Source organism: Pleurodeles waltl, chromosome 3_2, assembly GCF_031143425.1.
Source record: "Pleurodeles waltl isolate 20211129_DDA chromosome 3_2, aPleWal1.hap1.20221129, whole genome shotgun sequence".
Classification (NCBI taxonomy): Eukaryota; Metazoa; Chordata; class Amphibia; order Caudata; family Salamandridae; genus Pleurodeles; species Pleurodeles waltl.
Genome location: NC_090441.1, coordinates 16627706 through 16643485, shown reverse-complemented (window position 1 = coordinate 16643485; position 15780 = coordinate 16627706).

Here is a 15780-nt window from a genome sequence, read left to right as displayed (position 1 = left end):
TTTGGCCTCTAGCTCAGCCGCCACCTAGGGAAACCTACCAAACCTGTACATTTCTGAAAACTAGAGACCTAGGGGAATCCAAGGAGGGGTGACTTGTGGGGCTCGGACCAGGTTCTGTTACCCAGAATCCTTTGCAAACCTCAAAATTTGGCTAAAAAAACACATGTCCCTCACATTTCTGTGGCAGAAAGTTCTGGAATCTGAGAGGAGCTACAAATTTCCTTCCACCCAGCGTTCCCCCAAGTCTCCCGATAACAATGATACCTCACTTGCGTGGGTAGGCCTAGCGCCGGCGACAGGAAACACCCCAAAGCGCAATGTGGACACATCCTAAATTTTGGAAAAAAACAGAGGTGTTTTTTGCGAAGTGCCTACCTGTAGATTTTGGCCTCTAGCTCAGCCGGCACCTAGGGAAACCTACCAAACCTGTGCATTTCTGAAAACTAGAGACCTAGGGGAATCCAAGGAGGGGTGACTTGCGGGGCTCGGACCAGGTTCTGTTACCCAGAATCCTTTGCAAACCTCAAAATTTGGCTAAAAAAACACATGTTCCTCACATTTCTGTGGCAGAAAGTTCTGGAATCTGAGAGGAGCCACAAATTTCCTTCCACCCAGCGTTCCCCCACGTCTCCCGATAAAAATGATACCTCACTTGTGTGGGTAGGCCTAGCGCCCGCGACAGGATATGCCCCAAAACACAACGTGGACACATCACAGAAAACAGAGCTGTTTTTAGCAAAGTGACTACCTGGAGATTTTGGCCTCTAGCTCAGCCGCCACATAGGGAAACCTACCAAACCTGTAAATTTCTGAAAACTAGAGACCTAGGGGAATCCAAGGAGGGGTGACTTGTGTGGCTCGGATCAGGTTCTGTTACCCAGAATCCTTTGCAAACCTCAAAATTTGGCTAAAAAAACACATGTCCCTCACATTTCTGTGGCAGAAAGTTCTGGAATCTGAGAGGAGCTACAAATTTCCTTCCACCCAGCGTTCCCCCAAGTCTCCCGATAAAAATGATACCTCACTTGCATGGGTAGGCCTAGCGCCGGCGACAGGAAACACCCCAAAGCGCAACGTGGACACATCCTAAATGTTGGAAAAAAACAGAGGTGTTTTTTGGGAAGTGCCTACCTGTAGATTTTGGCCTCTAGCTCAGCCGGTACCTAGGGAAACCTACCAAACCTGTGCATTTCTGAAAACTAGAGACCTAGGGGAATCCAAGGAGGGGTGACTTGCGGGGCTCGGACCAGGTTCTGTTACCCAGAATCCTTTGCAAACCTCAAAATTTGGCTAAAAATACACGTTACTCACATTTCTGTGGCAGAAAGTTCTGGAATCTGAGAGGAGCCACAAATTTCCTTCTACCCAGCGTTCCCCCAAGTCTCCCGATAAAAATGATACCTCACTTGTGTGGGTAGGACTAGCGCCCACGAAAGGAAAGGGCCCAAAACACAACGTGGACACATCACATTTTTTTATAAAAAGCAGTGCCTACCTGTGGATTTTGGCCTGTAGCTCAGCCGACACCTGAGGAAACCTACCAAACCAGTGCATTTTTCAAAACTAGAAACCCAGGGGAATCCAAGATGGGGTGACTTGCGGGGCTCTGACCAGGTTATGTTACCCAGAATCCTTTGCAAACCTCCAAATTTGGCCCAAAAAACGCTTTTTCCTCTCATTTCGGTGACAGAAAGTTCTGGAATCTGAGAGGAGCCACAAATTTCCTTCCACCCAGCGTTCCCCTAAGTCTCTCGATAAAAATGGTACATCACTTCTGTGGGTAGGCCTTGCGCCCACAAAAGGAAATGGCCCAAAACACAACGTGGACACAACATATTTTTTCACAGAAAACAGAGGTGTTTTTTGCAAGGTGCCTACCTGTGGTGTTTGGCCTGTAGCTCAGCCGGCCCCAGGGGGGGGGGGGCAGAAATGCCCTAAAATAAATTTGCCCCCCCAACCCCCACCCTCCCCCGCCGGGAGCGACCCTTGCCTACGGGGTCGCTCCCCCTGCGTGACATTGGCCCCAAAAAACAAATCCCCGGTGCCTAGTGGTTTCTGCCCCCTTGGGGGCAGGTTGACCTAAACTCAGCCAATCTGCCCCCAAGGGGGGCAGAAATGGCCTAAATACAATTTGTCCCCCAGGGGAGCGACTTTTGCCTGATGGGTCGCTCCCCATCTCTAAAAAAAAAAAAAAACAAAGAAAAAAAAAAAGAAAAAAAAGAAAAATTCCCCTGGCGCCTAGAGGTTTCTGCCCCCCCCCCCCCCCCCCGGGAGCAGATCGGCCTAATAATAGGCCGATCTGTCCCCCGGGGGGGCAGAAATTGCCCAAAATAAATTTGCCCCCCCAACCCCCACCCCCCCCCGGGAGCAACCCTTGCCTACGGGGTCGCTCCCCCTGCGTGACATTGGCGCCAAAAAACAAATCCCCGGTGCCTAGTGGTTTCTGCCCCCTTGGGGGCAGATTGACCTAAAATTGGCCAATCTGCCCCCAGGGGGGCAGAAATGGTCTAAATACAATTTGCCCCCCCAGGGGAGCGACCCTTGCCTGATGGGTCGCTCCCCATCTCTAAAAAAAGAAACAACAAAAAAAAAAAAACCAAAAAAAAATTGCCCTGGCGCCTAGAGTGTTCTGCCCCCCCCCGGGGGCAGTTCGGCCTAATAATAGGCCGATCTGTCCCCCGGGGGGGCAGAAATGGCCTAAAATAAATTTGCCCCCCAAACCGCCCCCCCCCCCCGGAGCGACCGTTGCCTACGGGGTCGCTCCCCCTGCGTGACATTGGCGCCAAAAAACAAATCCCCGGTGCCTAGTGGTTTCTGCCCCCTTGGGGGCAGATTGACCTAAAATTGGCCAATCTGCCCCCAGGGGGGCAGAAATGGTCTAAATACAATTTGCCCCCCCCAGGGGAGCGACCCTTGCCTGATGGGTCGCTCCCCATCTCTAAAAAAAGAAACAACAAAAAACAAAAAAACACAAAAAAAAAATTGCCCTGGCGCCTAGAGTGTTCTGCCCCCCCCCCCCCCCGGGGGCAGTTCGGCCTAATAATAGGCCGATCTGTCCCCCGGGGGGGCAGAAATGGCCTAAAATAAATTTGCCCCCCCAACCCCCACCCCCCCCCTCCGGGAGCGACCCTTGCCTACGGGGTCGCTCCCCCTGCGTGACATTGGCGCCAAAAAACAAATCCCCGGTGCCTAGTGGTTTCTGCCCCCTTGGGGGCAGATTGACCTAAAATTGGCCAATCTGCCCCCAGGGGGGCAGAAATGGTCTAAATACAATTTGCCCCCCCAGGGGAGCGACCCTTGCCTGATGGGTCGCTCCCCATCTCTAAAAAAAGAAACAACAAAAAAAAAAAACACAAAAAAAAAATTGCCCTGGCGCCTAGAGTGTTCTGCCCCCCCCCCCCGGGGGCAGTTCGGCCTAATAATAGGCCGATCTGTCCCCCGGGGGGCAGAAATGGCCTAAAATAAATTTGCCCCCCCAACCCCCACCCCCCCCGGAGCGACCCTTGCCTACGGGGTCGCTCCCCCTGCGTGACATTGGCGCCAAAAAACAAATCCCCGGTGCCTAGTGGTTTCTGCCCCCTTGGGGGCAGATTGACCTAAAATTGGCCAATCTGCCCCCAGGGGGGCAGAAATGGTCTAAATACAATTTGCCCCCCCCAGGGGAGCGACCCTTGCCTGATGGGTCGCTCCCCATCTCTAAAAAAAGAAACAAAAAAAAAACAAAAAAAAAAAATTGCCCTGGCGCCTAGAGTGTTCTGCCCCCCCCCCGGGGGCAGTTCGGCCTAATAATAGGCCGATCTGTCCCCCGGGGGGGCAGAAATGGCCTAAAATAAATTTGCCCCCCCAACCCCCCCCCCCCCCCCCCCGGGAGCGAGCCTTGCCTACGGGGTCGCTCCCCATCTCAAAAAAAAAAAAAAAGAACAAAAAAAAAAAAACACAAATAAAAATTTGCCCTGGCGCCTAGAGGTTTCTTCCCCCCCTGGGGGCAGATCGGCCTAATAATAGGCCGATCTGCCCCCAGGGGGGGCAGAAAAGGCCTTCCCAAAAAATTGCCCCCCCTGGGAGCGACCCTTGCCAAAGGGGTCGCTTTGTTGCGTGACATTCGCGCGCAAAAAAAAACTCCCTGGTGTCTAATGGTTTCTGCCCCCCTTGGGGGCAGATTGGCCTTATCAAAATAGGCCAATCTGCCCCCAAGGGGGGCAGAAATGGCCTAAATATATATTGCCCCGTAGGGGAGCGACCCTTGCGTAAGGGATCGCTCCCCACCTAAAAAAAAAGAATTCATCACAAAAAAAAAGAAAAAAAAAAAAAGGTCCCTGGTGCCTAGAGGTTTCTGCCCCCCCTGGGGGCAGATCGGCCTAATAATAGGCCAATCTGCCCCCAGGGGGGGCAGAAAAGGCCTTCCTAAAAAAATGCCCCCCTGGGAGCGACCCTTGCCCAAGGGGTCGCTCCCTTTTGCCAATTTCAAGAAGAAAAAAAAAAATCCCTGGTGTCTAGTGGGGTTTCAAAAGCCGGATTGCAAGCAATCCGGCTTTTGAAACCTGTGAGAGACTTCAAAGGGAAGGAAATACATTTCCTTCCCTTTGAAGCCTCTCGGGGCCTCCCCCATGGGATTGAAAAAGAAATGCAAAAGCATTTCTTTTTCAATCGCGCTGGAAGCTCTGCTTCCAGCGCGATGGGGGAGACCCTGTGACTAATCAGCGCGCGCTCGCGCGCTGACGTCACAGGGGGGGATTGGGGGGGTCGGGGGTGGGAGGGGAAGGGCTTCCCCTTCCATCCCTGACTTGGGGGGGTGGGGGGGAACCCCACAGAGGGAGCGAGAGCGCTCCCTCTGGGCTCTGTGCACAGGACGTAATGGTTACGTCCTGGGCACAGCAGCACTGTGCCTCAGGACGTAACCATTTCGTCCTGGGCACAGAAGGGGTTAAGAACATTTTTAATTTCCTGGCATACAAACTGTACCCCATTATCAGTTATAAGTGTTTTCAGAACACCCTCCCTAGAAAATTCTTCTTTTAAAAATGTGATTACTATTTTAGTGTTTACCGTAGCTACACACCTCGTGGTCACCCACTTAGACTTGTAGTCTACCAGCAGCATAACATATTGTTCATCATTAGCTAGAAAATGAAATGGCCCTGCTATATCTAGACTTAGCTTATTCCATGGTTACACTGGAACCTCAACAGGTGACAGAGGAACTGTGTGAGTCTTTGTTTTGTAATTATTCGCACAATGCCAACAATCCTTTACCACAACTTCAACCTCTTGATCCATTCTTGGCCATCTGTACCTTTCACGCAAACAAGCCTTGGTCAAATTTCTCCCTAAATGTTCTTCATGAGCCAAGTTAAATAACTTCTGTCTCAACATCAGGCGGTACCACCCGTTTCCCCCTTAATACTTTCCCATCACTAATGCTAAGTTCATCTTTTACACAAAGAAATCCTTCCACATTAGTTGGTATATCTTTCTTGTTTGGCCAACCATTTACAGTGAGTTCCTTTAATGTAGATAATTCTATGTCATTTGAAATAGCATTATGCCACTCACTTTCCTCCAAGGCTGATTAACATTCTCAATCTACAGCTAATTCTTCACACACATCTACATTCTGGTTAATCGGCAGTCTAGAGAAACAATCTGCCATTGCATTCCCTGCTCTAGGTATATACTGAACTGTAAAATTATAACTGGTCAACTCATCTGAACACATCCTGATCCTAGGGGATACATTCTCCATCGCTTTACATAAGAACATACAAGGAAGTGGTCGATGATTTTATCTGACCATGAATGGCATTCCCGTTTAAAAAAAAAAAACTTAAATTTGATAACTGCCCACTATACAGCTAAGTCCTCTTGTTCAATAACTAAATAACGTTCTTCGGGACCTTTTAAAAAGCGAGAAGCAAAAGCTATCACCTTCATTTCACCATTTGGGCTAAAACTTCACCCAAACCCTTCAGACTGGCATTGGTCAATAAAAGTGTTTTCCTGTGAGCATCAAAATGTCCCAAAGTTGGTAATTTTCCAATGCTGCATTTAATACTGTTGAAAGACTGGTCAGATTCTTCAGTCCAGTTGAACTGAGCACCCTTCTTTAGCCGCAACCTCAACGGTTGAGAAACACTAGCAACATTTTGGATGCATTTTGAACACAAGTCTGCCAAACCAAGAAATGATCGTACTTGGTCTTTTATTTACGGTTTTGGAGCTTCCACAATACTGTTTGCCTTATCAATTTTTGGACTTATACCTTCACCTAAGATCAGGTGCCCAGATAGATTACAGTGGATACTCTGAACAACACTTTTCCTTTTTATCACCAAGCCTGCATTCTGTAAGCACTCCAACACCTTCCTACAGTATTTCATCATGTTCACATTGGTTTCATCCATAAACCAAAATATCATCCTGGAAAAACAAAACTTTGTCCAACCCTTCTAACACTTTCTTCCTGATCCTCTGAAAGCATGTCACTGCAGAAGCCAGTGCAAAAGGCATCCACATAAATCTAAATGCTCCCAAAAGGGTTTCTAATGATGTTAATGGCCTAGAATCAGGATGGAGCGTAACCTGGTGGTAAGCAGAGGACAAATCCATCACACTGAATAACTCAGCATCTTTGATTAAAGCCAGAGTTTCCGAAATATTTGGTGATGGTTGACGATCGACCCAGATGTGTTTATTTAATCCTCTCAAGTCAACACACATACGAATCTCTTTACCCCCATCCTTTGGTGCTAGAACTATGGGAGCCAACCACTCTGAGCACTCACTTTCTTCAATAACTCCTCTTTCTTTTATTTTTTTAAATTCTTGTTCTAACTTGCTAACATCATATGAGGAACTTTCCTTACTTTAGACACAGATGGTATTGCACCATTCTTGAGAACAATTCTATGTTCAAAATTCTTTAGTAACCCTAAATCATCTCCGTATACTTTAGGAAACCTAGAAACTATCTCATCTGAGAATCCTTCATTCGCCATTAATAACACTTTCTATTTGGAATTTGGATTTAATATTATCCCCATGTCCCTTTGATGTCTCCAGCCTAAAAGGTTATCCTCCCTTTTTGCTACATACACTTTCCCAGTTGTTTCACGCTTATCAAATTGAATTCTCATCACCCGATAACCCAAAACATCTATTTTCTTGCCTCCGTACCCAACAGGCTTTATATTTGGTGGTAGTAATTCAATTTCTTCATTCTCAAATACTGAGTTCCAATTCTTGTCACTAATCATTGTGTATGGTGATCCCGAAACAGCAAGTATGACAACTTTTTTTCATCCCACCAAAATTTCACATTCCGGCATTTCTATTGGATCTGAGTCCACACATCCATCATCTTTTATACTGAAAATACATTTTTCTTCAAATGTTTCTTCTCATTCAATACAACTCACCGCCTGTTGTTTATTCCATCTACACACCCTGGCATGGTGCCCTTTCTTACCACATCTCTTGCAGACTGCTAACCTTGTAAAACATCCAGGATTATGGGAAAGATGTCCCTTGCTCCCACATCTAAAACATCTTGCAACTCCACTTTCTGTTGATGTTAGAGTATCATTTTGAGAAAGGTTCTTCTCAAACTTTGTATCTCCCTCCTTGCTCTTCATTCTCTCATGTTTGTCTACTTCCTTTTCTCCATTTCTACCAACTCCTCTTACTTCATTCACTGACTCAGCCACAAGCATGTTGCCTTTTTCTTTTTCATCACGCATTTCATGCACCCACATACTAGTATTCTCCATACCTTCAACTATAACTATCGTCTCTTTTAAAGTGGGACTTTTTGCTAATGATTTCTCTTGTACTTTTACATTGTTTGTGCACCTGACAATCTGGTCTCTGACAAGGCAATCAGTCAGTTGTTCAAATTTGCATGTACGAGCTAACATTTTCAGGGGTATAGCATACGTGCCAAATTTCTTCTGTTTCCTCTGCACTCTTATGAAAAAGTGTGCCTTTCCAGTATCACATCAGTCTGTGCACCAAAATGGTTCTCCACCATCTTTACAGACATGTCAAAAACATTATCTGGTTCACCCTCCCAATGACCACTGATGATTTCCTCCAAACTCTCATACACATTTCTCCCTTCTATTCCTAAATTATGTAATAATACAAATTGTTTCCAGCTGCATTTTTCTCCCCAATCGCAAGTAAGTATGAATAAAATATCTGCTTCCCTTTTTCCATGGCAATATCGGGTCGCCCTTATCTGAAAGGAATGGAGGAGGTTCGGACATATTAGCTCCTGCCATTATGTCTCAATATTTGAATTGTTAGTATCACTAGAAGTATTTTGTATCTCAGTTGTTCAAAAGGACTACAGTGTGCTGTTCACTGAAACAAAGACCAGAAAATATCTTAGTGTAAAATGAAATTCTGCCTCATTTATTGTCAGCAAACATTTCTTATAAATGGTGTGCAGATTACCGTTTGTTGTCGAGTGATCCGCATGTCAATAAATAATTAAATATCAATGGTGTGCGGATCACTGATTAATCTCAAAGGTGTACAGATCACCGCTTGTTGCTGAGTGACCTGTGTGAGAAGGATTCATCAAAAATGGGTGTAGGCATTTACAATCAAGTTTTCCCTTGTAAGTAAGATGAAACGTCGTGACAACAAAACTGCTTGTCCTCCAGGTCTCACGTTCCCCAGCTTTATCCAATCACGGAGGACAGAACGTAACATGCTCACGACATTAATCACACTGGACGGAACATCACATGTTCACAACGTCATCATATTGCTTGCAGACAGCAACAAGAGGACACCTCTCTCCTGACTCAGTGCCTTCAACCAGTCGCAAACGTGCCAAGCTTCTGCTCACACCTCAGCATGTCACTGCTTTCAAACGGTTGCAAAATGCGCAGAAGTTCTACCCACACCACAGGTCCGCAAAAACATACACAGCGGTTCCACTCTCTCTCCGAGGCTCCCCTTTCACCTCAGTGTCCACAATGTCACTTCAAAAGATGCTAAAATATGGATGGCGTGGGTTCCGATTCATCTAGGAGGTTGGCCACAGTTACTACCTCATCGCCAATGTTAAGAATACGCTTTTTACTTCAAAGGTTCTTCATGAACCTTTATTAGATTCGTGGCATGTTTATCCAACCTCCTCAGGCAGTGAACCGATCGTAACTGACCACATTCAAATCTCCCACAGAAGCTTGACACTCCCTGGTATGCTGTGACCTCAAAGTGATTGTCACCGCATTCCAGCCAAGTGGTTGAGTGCAACCCACAACACACTGTAAGGGGAATTCAGTTGTGATTTGGGGCGTTTTGGGCCTGAGGGGCAGGAGCTGGAGTTTTCCTAATAATAGTGAGTCCTGAAAGGAGGCCAGATCGAAGATATTCTCGCAAAATCACATTGAGGTTCAACTGTGGATTTAAAGGGTTATGTTGTCTGCATATAATAGAATTAAGATAGGCCAACTTGTATATTGAAGGATGTACTGAGCATAATGTTGCTGGGTTTGAGCAGCCAACGAGTCCACAGCGAGTGCAAAAAGAAATGGGTGAAAGGGAACAGCCTTTCCCAGTGCCCCAGAAGATAGCCTAGGGATCAGAGTAGACATTGTTAATGCACACCCTAGCTGTGGGACATGAATATAGCAACTGAATCCAGCTCAAAAAGTGTTGTAGTATGCCCATCCTACCCAGTATCATAAAAAGATAGTCCCATGCAAGGGAATCGAATAACTTAGAGGCACCCAAGAATATTGCTGCAGCTAGATCTTTGTCCTGTCAGAGAGCAAATAGAGTACTTATAGATCAGGCCGCAATAAGGTCAACCTATTGGCCGCAAGCTTAGCTAGAATTTTATTATTGCAGCTCAAGAGTGTCAGTATTCGGGAGGAATCGCATTTACGTGCCTGTGGAGTAACAATTACCACCTCCCGCAAGGAAGGTGCAAGAATCCTCTTTTCCCAGGCCTCCTCAAATACTGCAAGCAGTTTACAGGCCATGATATCAGTGTAATGCTGATAAAATTCAGCTGGCATGTGGTCCGAGCCAGGTGCCTTCCCTAGGGGAAGTTTCCCAATCACTACCCACAGTTCCTCTACAGTGAAAAGTTGAACCAGGAAGAGGCAATTGAACTGTTCAGGCGCCCCAAGGCCATATCTTCTAGCTAGGCATTAATCTACCCTGAACGCCTCACCCCCCTTTTTAGTGTGAGCATAGCAATGCTCAAGCTCTGCTTTTTGACCTGTCGTAATCTGTGAGTGTCGTTTAACCATGCCCATCTCACACCCATCACTTTCATTCGTTCCTGGGCTTGCATTGCTAAAACCCCTTGATGTCATTAGTAAATGCTTTACGTTTGGCCCGCCTTGAGCCTGTTTAGTTACATCTTGCAGACTGACCCTGTTACATGGATAATTGCATGACTGCCAATATAGTTTTTTGTGTGCAAACTACTGTGTCTCTCCACTTCACTCTCTGTGGCGCTTTTAAATTTCATATAGTGCAAACTCGATCAGCGGGAACTGTGGGAACCAGCCTTCCCACAGTGAAGAACAGACCTTCAGCATACGATCTGTTGTTCGAATTAAAGTTTTGTCAGCATTAGCAGAGCGGGCAGTGTCATCTTAAAGATCTGCTTAAAAGGCATAGACACCTTTGAGTAACCGAGATGAAGGACAATCCTATATTTACTTTTTAATTAGATTTGTCATATAATGCGGTTGTGATGCACAATACAGTGTCTGCATATTTCATTGTATTGAAGGAAAGCGCACAAAGTTGCACCAAGCTGCTCTACCCAGTGCCCAGCCCTCCCCTATAAGCCCATGCAAAGAGGAGGCGGAGACCCAGCACACTGCGCAATGTGTTCCTTCTGGAACACTCTCAAGCTTTGTTTTAGATGTGCACACACAGCTGCTTGGAAGGGGGGGTGGAGACACTTATGTCTGTACACTGCACACCTTCAGTGTCAGCCCAAGGATCCTGAATAAATAACGCAATAGCCTGGGGATGCATGGTTCTTACGCAGCAGAAAACGTACCTTGTCTGTGGCTTCCAATCGTGTTCTCCAGATGGAATATGTGACACAGGTCTACACTGTTGGAAATCTGACAGGACAGCTGCTCCCGGTGACAGAAACGTGCCAGTGCCACACAGATGTTCCTTTAACACATTTTAATCTTTCTTTCTGTCTCCTTCTGGGATAATTCCTACTACGTTTACTCATGTTAACTGTTTCACATGATCTGAAATAATAATTGAAACAGTTATATGCCACAGTCATTTATCAACATAAGACGATCAAAGAGAAAGGTATGTCGCCGGTTTTGCCCTATTCATGAAGTCTTCACAGGGATACCACGGCCCCTGGCTCTCTTTCTTTTCACAACGGTCACAGCTGTTTGACAGCACTCTTCTTTTGTGTGTAGTAGACAAAAACATTCTATGTAATATGTTAACTAGTGCCTCACTATAAACTATCATCCTATGGGCAGTCTATGCAATCTGGACTCTGGTAATTTCAGCACTACAAAACAAACCAACAAAAACAGAGGGTACAGGCGCTACATTGTTAAAACGAAAAAACCAGTCTAAACAGCTTTCAAAATCAACTTTTCTTTTGTCGTTTACAAATACTGTGTGTGCAGCACAGTGTTCTCCACTCTTTCGGAGTGGTGCTGACTTACCATTTTCAACACGCGTAATGATGAGTGTTTTTCAGTACTTATTTTTGTATATTGATTGGAAGCATTGGTCTGCTTTCAGCTTTAGGAAAGCTGGCGCCTGATAGTGATTAAGGACCAAATTATGAGGCAGGGTTGATCAATTTATGTGTCAAGAAAAGTCCAATTAAGCATTTACAACACCAATAGCTCCAACTCTCGCAAATGTGAGACCTATTGCATTGCAGATGCTTGTTAAAGTAAGCTGAGAAGACAGACAGGACTCACATGACATTTAGCCGAACCTGCCCGCCAGTGTCCTCAATCTCCACAATGCATTTGGCAGCCCCGAGCTGTCCAATCATAGCAGCCAACAGTCTGCCGGGTCGGCTCCCCTGACAACATGCTCTTGCCCTGGCAAATTTACCCCGACGTGCACTGTCTGGTTGCCACCTCATTGTACTTGGTAAGCTGATTGCGGAGTTGTGCCAAGGTAACCAGTATCCTCTGCATGTGACAGAGTGTGCTTTGTTGCCGTTATGTCTGCCTGACAGCATGTCAAATGATCATGTTTGGTCTCAAGTACACCTTTACCTTTTGCCCACACTTGTCCATGAAGGCCTGAAGCTCAGTATCCTTAGAGTTGACCATACCTTAGTTCAGTTGTAAAAAATCCAATATCTCTGTGCGGAGTCTATCTGTGAAAACTCTGTCACTCAATGCCTCAGGGTTCAATCTCTAGGAACAACCTGACCTTGGTGTCCCAGGGACCACGAGGGTCAGGAGAAAAGGAACAGGATTGGAAAGAGTACGAGCTAAATGCGAGACCTCTCACACACAGGGCATTACATCCTTGGTGAGTAGCAAACAGACAAGACGGGAGTTACATGCAAGTAGTAATTGCCGTCCACAGCATGTGGAAACTGGTCGCGCCAAATGTTGAACTGATCATGATCCTGCATTATTGTCTACAGTGGTTGGAAGCTCTTGACCTGACAATGGATTACAGTACTGGCGGGGTTCAACCAAATAATCCTGCATTCCCTGGGCAACGTACAAAGATGAGGAAAACCAAAGGAGGGGCGGAAATGCATCAACACTGATTTGAAGGAGCCTCTAACAAATTTAAGGTTTTATCCGTGAATCATTTTGGTGTGCACAGGCCAAAGGAGCAGAAGACAAAGGGGTCTTCAGTTTGCGCACTGTACGTTGGACTTCCTTAGACTGTGGACTTTATACACAGACTTTAAAAAAAGCCACAGATACATATAGGTATTGGACGAGTGGAGAAAAAGCTCTTAAGCTATCATTTTTTGGGCCTTTTTGTGTATCTATGTTATAATTTTGTTAAATGTAACATTGTGTTTTTTCGTTTTGTTAGAGTTCTGTAAATAATATGGGGCCAGATGTAGGAAACAAAAAAATTGCGACTCGCAATTTGCGAGTTGATGCGACTCGCAAAATGCGAGTCGCTAATCAAAATGCAGGTAAAATAACAGGGCCGAAATAGCGACTCGCACCCGGAGTCGCAACGCAGTGAGCGAGTCCGCCGATTGCGAGGTCGCTTTTTGCGACCGTGCAAAAAACGAACTCGCAATTTGCGAGTGGGTGTCGCAAATTGCGATTAGCTTGTTAATTGCTTACAGGTGCTGCAGAACACTCCAGAAACCACTCCAGAACACTCTGGAAACACTTCCTGGCACATGATGATGACATCACAGCCAGGAAGTTTACTAATACACCTGGGAGGAGGGAGGACCACACCCTTTTATAACTGCTGAACTGCACACAGGAGAAACAGCAGCTGCCATGGAAGGAACTCCAAGGAAGAGAAAACTGAAGTTCTCAGAGAGGGAGCTGGAGGTGCTGACAGACGAATGCTGTCAGCACTATGACCAATTATTTGGGAAGGCAGCCCTAAATGTGCCAGAAGCCACCAAGAGACAGCTGTGGCAGGACATCCAGGACAAGATCAATTCCCTGGGGGTGAGCCACAGGAGTATTGATGACATCAAAAAAAGGTGGTATGACCTCCGCTCCCGGACCAAGGAGAGGGTGACTGAAAGGCTCCGGGAGATGAGAGGCACAGGAGGGGGACCATCGTCAGTGCCACCACCCACAACCCTGGAAGAAAGGGTGGAGGAAACCCTGGAGCAGGAGGCAGTATCAGGATTTGGGGACCTGGACACCTCAGAGCCCAGCACATCAACCGGTGAGTACCATGTGACATGCCTGTACCCCTATCAATGCCATACCCCCACCCACCATGTACACAGGGGCATGCTCAACCAAGATAGCTCCATTTCAGGGTAGCAAACACCAGAATGATGCATTATGGGAAATGTAGTCAAGTAGGCAGTTCATAGGCAAATGTTTATTAGGAAGTGTGCAACAGATAGTAGACACTGACAGTCTGTTCCCCATGTCCCACAGGTCTCCCACAAGACACCACCACAACTCAAATCAGCCAGCCCCAGGAGGACACCTCAGGACCCGCCAGCACTCCCACCTGCACGGCCAACATCATCCCTGCAGTATCCACACCTGCTGCAACTGTGTCCCAAGAGGCTGTGCCAGGAACAGGCAGGAGTGAGACATTGGAACACACAGGGCAGCCACCGCTGTGCAGGCGACGCAGGTCCAGGACATCAGGGCTGCAGTCTGCATCCGGCCAACTACCTCCCAGCACCAGTGAGGCACAGCTGATGCGTGGTCAGCGCCTACAAAATAGAATTTTAGGGAGGATTAGTGGTGTGCTGCACTAACGAGGCCAGCATGCAGCAACTGAACTCCAGGATGGACATGATAGTGACAAACACTGGGGACCTTGCCCTAGCCATGAGGGAACTGGCGGCAGGACTACTGGCCCAGGCCGAGGGTGGGCGGCGCAGGGACCGTCAGCTCCTGCACAGATTAGACAGGATGGCCACATCCATCGGCAGGCTGGCGATGAACACCACAGGCCTGTCGAGGAGGACAGTTGGCCTCCAGGTCGAAATGGGCCATTTCACAGGGGATGTGGCTAGGGGCCTAGGACGTCTCACCCAGGTCATAGACTTAATGGAGGCACGGTATCTGTCCAGGGGCACAGGGGAAACACCCCAGGACAGTGAGGAGGGCTCGACAGTGAGCAGTGTCTCTGAAACTGACAATAGGGTGCTCAGGAGTACCAGGCAGAGCACAGCAGAAGCACCAGGGACCAGCCAGGCTGGCAGGAGGCGCAGAAGGACATAGAGATTACCCTGGTCCTGTTGAAGTGGCACATGACGTCAATGTGCCACATGCCTGGTTTGCATTTTCATGCCCATGAACATTCATTACTTGTATATAGTTCTATTTCTGCACTAATTAAATAGTTTTTTTGTTCCACTTAATAAATGGTGTTTTTGGTCAATAGGTGAGTATGGTTGGAGTTGCCACGTACCTTCCAAAGTATTGGCTTGCGATGTGTTCCCGTCTCAGTCTTCCTTGATTAGTAATACTCCGATCCCCATGATGGCGATGTGGTTGCTCTTGCTCTTCATCATCAGGATCTGGGTCTGCAGGGGTGAGAGGTAGCCCACGTCGGGTGGCTATGTTGTGAAGGATGGCGCATGCGACCACAATTTTGAATGCTGTAATGGGGGTATACTGGAGGGCACCTCCACTGCGGTGGAGGCATCTGAATCTTGCTTTCAGGAGTCCAAAGGTGCGCTCGATAAGGTTCCTGGTCCTCTTATGTGCATTGTTGTATCGCCTCTCACATTCATTGCTGGGTGTTAAAAACGGAGTCATGATCCATGGCCTTAGAGCATATGCACTGTCACCTGCTCGGCACAAAAAGTACACTGTTAGGAAGTCCTGGTTGGTGTGCACAGTGACCTGTCTGTATGTCTGCAAGGTGTCTGTAGCTCTACCTAGGAGGTATCCATCTCCAAATTCCCCACGTTCCAGACGTTGATGTATCCCACTATGCCTAAAAATGTATGAGTCATGGGTACTACCTGGAAACTTAGCTACGTCAGTGATGACATAATGGGCGTCACAAACAACCTGAATATTCAGTGAGTGGGTACACTTTCTGTTGCGGAAAAGATGTTCCAGGTTTCCAGGAGGGCATATTTGAATATGTGTCCCATCT